Source organism: Anser brachyrhynchus (genome assembly GCF_964034855.1).
Source record: "Anser brachyrhynchus genome assembly, chromosome: Z".
In the NCBI taxonomy this organism is placed as follows: domain Eukaryota; kingdom Metazoa; phylum Chordata; class Aves; order Anseriformes; family Anatidae; genus Anser; species Anser brachyrhynchus.
The window spans coordinates 69,520,512-69,526,892 of record NC_137697.1 but is presented as its reverse complement, the minus strand read 5'-3'; the positions used below and the strand labels follow the sequence as shown (position 1 = coordinate 69,526,892).

Below are 6,381 nucleotides of genomic sequence, written 5' to 3'. Positions count from 1 at the left end.
CAGACCAAAGGTGCAACCTGCAATGCCGAGCGGCAGTGTGGTGGGCAGTTTTGCGTGGAGGCTGTACCAGGAGCCCTCAGCCTTACCAGTGTACAATAAGTCAGAGAGAGGCTGGTGGGTTCAAGGTCATAGCTGCTCTCTCCAGATGTCTGCTCCCACCCACTACTGGAAATTGCTGACCCCACTCTGGCCAACAGGACTGACCCCAGCATAAAAGTGGAGAAGGAGGTTACCTTTTCTAATCGAGTTTGTGGAATGACTTTAAGACGCAGTTGGGTCAGAAGAGACAAGGAGCTGGCAAGTCGCAGTGAATTGCCAGGTTTAATTAGGACCATTCCTTCTTGAGCCACAGTTGCTAGAGAAGTCCTTGTACTGTCAGGGAAGTGCAAAGATGACTGTCCTAGTCAAGTACTGCAGGAGTAAGGAATGATTTTTTTTTCTTCCCCAGCACACTAAACAAAGAAGAACCCAAGTTGTATTGTATTTGTATAAACACAGCGCATCTGAGTATGTACACATACTATTTTACAAGGAGCTGCAAAGGCTTAATAGGAGAATTACATGAAAGTCAACAATGTAACAAATTATTTCAAGTAAATAGAAGCTAAGTCAAATGGAGAACAGGCTATTTTCCCATTACATAAAACATAGTTTAGAAGATCTTTTAGCTGCCAACTAGCAATTAATGTCAAAAAAAAATCTTAAAATGATATGGTAATGAGTTTGTTCCCATGAATTAGGATTGATACAGCAATCGCTTGACATATCTGGATGGCAAAAATAAGAAGTAAGTGTACCAAAAATGTGTAAACTAATGACTTACTGTAATGACAGTACAATTTAGAAGATAATTACGAGAGCTGACAACTGGCAGTAACTACATGTGTTGCTTAAAATGACTTAACAGTAAATGTTAGGGAAAAATCATAATTTTTTACTACTTAAGATGGCAAGAAAAGAGCAAAGGTGATGCTAAATTGCTCACTGAAAGGATTAAGCACATTCTGAAACATTCATTCCTCTGTATTTCATAATAAGCACAATTTCCGACTTATGGACGTGTAAATTAAAACACAGAAATGTAAGTAATTATGCCAGATGAGACCCAGTGAAGACAGGGCAATTTGGAACCAAGATTTCTATGTCTCATTTTGGTACTGAATCAGTTTACACAGAATGTTGTGTTCTTGGATATTGCATATGAGAACAATGACTTGAAGACTACACATTGATTTTCTGGCAAATGTTAAAAACCAATCTAATCAGAAAAAAAAAAAAAGGAAGAAGAAAATATTGTAAGCGTTGAGAATCTGTATCATAAAAGAAAACTTTTTAAACAGGTGAGCTTAAATCGTAAAGGGATTCCTGCAATGAGTTTGCAAATATAAAATTACAAAGCATAAAACCAGACCAGTTTGGGGGGGGGCTGTTGTAAGTATTATTGATATTCCAATTGTCCATATTATTAAGATATGAATAAGGAAAATAAAGTAACTACTAGGTTTGTGGTTTTTTTTAAACTTGATATAAATAACCTCAAATACAGTAATTTTCCATAAAAGACTGTGCTGCTGAAAACTGGTAAATGTAGGCTGTTTAGAATAGATTACATTGACTGATTTTGTCTGTCTAATCATATTTGCATGTTGAGTAGGATAATTATTGCACACCCAGGCCCTAATCCTATAATTGCATCTGTGCATACAGCCTTCTGTTGTTGCTAGAATTTCTATTTAATTAAATTACACCATATAACCCTTTAAAGTAAACAAGACCATTATCTGGTTTATGTGTCCTTACAAAAGAGTCAGCTGAAACACAATACATCCATTCAACACAATCACTCCCACCTTACTTGTACACGGTACAACTCCACCAACTTCCCTGAAGTTACAAGAAACATGAATTTGACAGATATCAAGAAGAGTGCGATTGACAGGGACTGGAACAGAAGAAAAAGGAATGGACGCAACTAGCCAGGGAAGTAAGTAGAAAAGAAAAGAATGAGTAAAATCAGTGGACCAATATAAAGACAATAAAAGCAGTCCAGAGAAATTAGGAATATAACTTCCAAAGCCCAATTTTGCTTCTTAGAAATGCTTTCACTCACATCACCTTTACATCTCTTTCTCCCCTTTGCTCCTTCCCTGTATTGGTTAAACTTTTCTTCTTTCTATTGTTCCTCACATGTGTTGCAACCCCACATGTTACAACCAGCTCACAGGCCTTATCACAAAGGATTTATATTCTTTTTCTGTCATAACAATCCATCCAAATTTCTATTGGCCCTGTGAATTGCACTTGGAAATTAATTACAAAGCATTCTTCAATGGCAGCACAGTCTAGATAATTATTGGCAAAACACACGAATTTCTGTTTTTATAGTATACAGACAAATTACAGGAGAACCCTCATAATATTTTAAATTGCATTGTATATTCAACTTATAATAAGAAACATGTGTGCCAAGGGATTAAACTGAGGCATTTTTCACAGCTTGACTTAAAGAGTTTTTGAAGGATTAAAAAAAATGATAATTTCATACTCATATATACAATTATTGATCTATAATACATATTTAAAATGTAAGTATAGTCTGATATTTAAATATTAATATGTTCTAATATAGTGTATATACTAGTAGATTCCTATATGTATACCTTTAATAAATATATATTAGAATATATATTAGCAGCTATATCTATTTTCCTCATGCTCTTTTGTCATCCTAACTGATTCAAATACCATAGATCTTGAGTCTGTGGTTAGGAATAAAATTCATTTCTTGAAATGCATACTCACCAAAATATTTCTAATCTTGCCTTATCAGTCATTATGCTGGGTGGGATTTTTATTTATTTATTTATTTATTAATCATTGTGATTTGCCTTGTTCTGATATTTAATGGGGGACAGGAAAAGCAAACTTTTAAGCACTCCTATATTATTAACAAAATCTACTGTTTTCAAGGAATTACTCTTGAAAATTGACCAATTAAATAAAAAATATGGTCATATCCTAATTTCTTCCACTAATGACAATAACCTCAAATCCTTATTTGCACTGAGCTGTAGAAAACTACTTTAATTCCACTTCCCCATATTTAGATACCTACAAAACTAAAAGTTTAAGATTACGAGGTATTTGCAGCCTGACATAATGAATATTAAGCTTTCTGAAGCAGCAATACTATTGAAAGTTTAAGTCGGGGAAGAATGAAACAGTGAAAACCATGGTGGTTTTGGCTTGTGCCAATGCCTTGTCATTTCAATGCATTTTGCACCTTACACAGTTTTGCTTTTATTATAAAGCCATTACCCAAAACCTAGTCTAAGGTGAAAAGCATATGAAACCACAAATTTCTCACAATTTCCACTTGAGATTACAACTTTTCCCAGGTTAGTGAATTCAGGTGAGTTTAAAGGACTTACAAGGCTGTGTTTTCAAACCACAAAAGCCTGTGAGGTTCATGTGAGAATTCAGATTTCCCTCTCCCTACAAGAGGCTTTTCCTGCCTCCTGCCCTAAACTAGAAAAGTACCATAAACACACACTTTTCAACTTGCATTAGAGAACCAACCAGGTCAACAACTTAACTAGTTAAAAATATGTATTTTTTTTCAGGTCAGGTTAATCCCCCCATATCAGCTGGCCACACTAGCAGATGTGCTAGAAAAGATAGATTTGTATACCACTATGAGGGAAGAAAAAGCAGAAAAGACCTGAGGAAAAGCAGCATCTTGTCACTTCATAAACATCAAATTAAATAAAATCACCCTGTTTTTAGATTAACAGGACTCTCAACCTACATCCTTTAATCAAACCCAATCCCACGTTTTGGTGTGTATATTCCACCCCAAAGCACTCACTTTCCTAGGCACTCCTCGTTGCAGGCAGGAGTGGGGTCAAATACTTGGTGAACTTGCTACCTACCAGCTTCTTCTCCAGTCATTCCACCTACCGCAGGGCTCAAAGGACGTCCTGTCCCAGTCAACGCAGGCGCCCTCCAGCAGGTGACAGGACACAGGTATCATTTGTCAGGAAGTGTTTGCAGTTCACTCGCCCAGTATATGGCCGTCACCTGACAGGAGATAGGGTTGTGGACTGCAGTCATCTGGAGCCTCTGTAACAGGCTGAGTCTTGCACCGAGTGACTCCAGGAGATGCAAATATTTAACAGATCCCATTGTTTCCCGTAAAGGATGCTGTCATGCACCGCGATTGTGTCAGGCACCGAACAAATACAAACACAAGCCTCTTCCCATTTTGCATGAGAAGATTCACATTACAGGGGCACCAGCCTGCACGAGGCTCCCCCCTCCTACTATCATCTTGTCTTCTCTGCCTTTAGCTTTTACTTTCAGATTCTTCTGCGCATGGGGCCACAGAAGCCAGTGCCACAGTGTGTTGTGTGGTGAAGACGCCCTCTGTACACTTTAGTCCCTCACGTGCCAGGTGGTGACCACGGGGCCTGGTGTAGCCCTCACATGTACACACTCAACACCACACGTACACACTCAACACCACATTTGTGGCTTCCCCATGACAGGAGCAGTGTTTTGGGTGCGTGGGAAGCACTGACACCCATCACACTTAAGTGGCTTCTCCCCTTCCCTCAGCACCCTCACGCCAAGGGTCAGAAGTTGGACATGGCGCAGGGGGAGATGGCTTAGTGGGCGACGGTGGCATCGGGGGGGCGTTGGACCGGCCGAGTGTGGTGGTTTTTCACAACTTCATTGATAACACCAATTTTTAACACACAAACAACCCCTGCTCCGCCGTACTTCCACGGAAGCTCAGCGCAGAGGTAGTTTCATCCCGTTTCACAGAGCCCACAACGCTGGGCAGCAGCGGCAGCCGGTCACGCACCGCGCATGCGCGCCGACTCCGGGGCCGGGCACGGACGGGCGCGGACGCGCGATCGTGGACGCGCGGGGCGCGTGTCCGGCGGCTCCGCGCAGGCGCGTTGGGCCGGCAGCGAGCTCCTCTCAGTGAGGCGGTGGAGGGGGAGAAAGGGGGAGGTGTTGCTCCGCGGCCGCCTCCCCCCCGTACCGTTCCCGGTCCCCCGCCCCCAGCCCCCGACCCCGCCCGGTCCCCGTCCCCCAGCCCCCCTTCCCCGCTCCCCGGCCGGGCCATGGGCGGCTGAGCCCCGAGGGGCGGCGTCCCTCAGGGGTAAGGGGGTGGCGGGGGGGTGCGGCTCTGTGCCGGCCTCGCCCCCTTCCCGCCCCGTCCCCGCCGCCGGGGGAGGTGGCCCGGGCCCGGCGGGGGCAGCGGGGAGCGGCGGGGGCCGGCTCTCGGCGGGGCCGGGCCGGGCCGGGCCGGGCCGTGGGGATATTGGCGCCGGCCGCCCCGGCAGGTAGCGGAGGAAGGAGGAAGCGGGTGGCCCTGCCGGCCGGTGTGCGGGTAACTTTCTGCTTCCACCGTTCCTGAATTCGCGATTTTTCTTTTCTCCGTTTCTGTTCGCGTTGTGGGGTGAGTGGCTTCCCTCAGAGCGCCTTTCCCTTTTAATTAATTCGCTGTCATTAATTTATCGTCGTTTTATTATCACTGCTATTTATTACTGCTGTAGTTATTTAATTTTAACTACTGTCGCTGCTTAATTTTTTTTGTCTCTTCCTGCCTTCACCCCGAGGGACCTGCCCTGCACCGCCCGGAGAGCTGCTGGGCACCCGGTGGTAGCGACGGGGCGGCTGCCAGCACCGCCAGCCCGCCTCCTGCGCCTCGGGATCGCTGCTCTTCTCTCATTTCTGCCTTTACTTATCGCTATCTCAAAGCTGAAGTGCATTTATAACCGTGGTGAGAGATTTCCCTGTCCCAGGAAGCTAACTATGCTTAGCGTGCGCTCTGTGAGCTAAAAGCTGAAGTCTTCTCCTTTTTTCCTTTCTTTATTTTTTTTTTGTCGTAATCTATCATAAATGCATGAAAACTACCACTTAAGGCAGCGCTAACTTCATGCAAGGTGTATACATAATTAACTTAAAGTTTGCGCTGCAACTCAGTGACCTGCAGAAGCCAAACTGTTCTTCAACTCTGAGAACTCTGAAACAAAAATTAGTTCTTCAACTCTAAGAACTCTAATTTTTGTTTCAGAACTTTTTTTTTTTCCTTCTCTTCTCTTTCTAGTGACTCAAAGCAGCTTATCCGAAACTTTTCTGACATCTCTCAGCGCTGTTGGAGTGTAAGCCTTCGCAGGGAGGCAGGTTGATGAGAGCACTTGTTGTGTAAATGCTGATTAGTCAGAAAGAAAATGGTGCTGGGAAGTACCTTTTCAGAGAAATTCATTCAAAAATATGAGTAATTTTGATATGATCGGCATTTTTTTTCAATTTTGCTTTGAAACTAGTTTTTTTTGGAAATCTCCAAAAGGAAATTAAGAGCGCTGA

The 6,381-nt window shown here is 43.2% G+C and overlaps 1 protein-coding gene across 2 annotated transcripts in view; it reads left to right on the top strand.

Annotated features, from left to right (window-relative positions):
• The first annotated feature begins 5,253 nt into the window (after nucleotides 1-5,253).
• The window catches only part of PTBP3 (polypyrimidine tract binding protein 3), a 65,134-nt gene continuing 64,006 nt past the window's right edge, over nucleotides 5,254-6,381 (top strand). Inside the window, exon 1 of one of the 2 annotated variants that reach the window (XM_080573345.1) lies at nucleotides 5,254-5,470. The gene's annotated coding sequence lies outside the window, so the exon portion shown is untranslated. The remainder of the gene's footprint in view (nucleotides 5,471-6,381) is intronic. The other variant, XM_080573346.1, reaches the window with a different exon arrangement.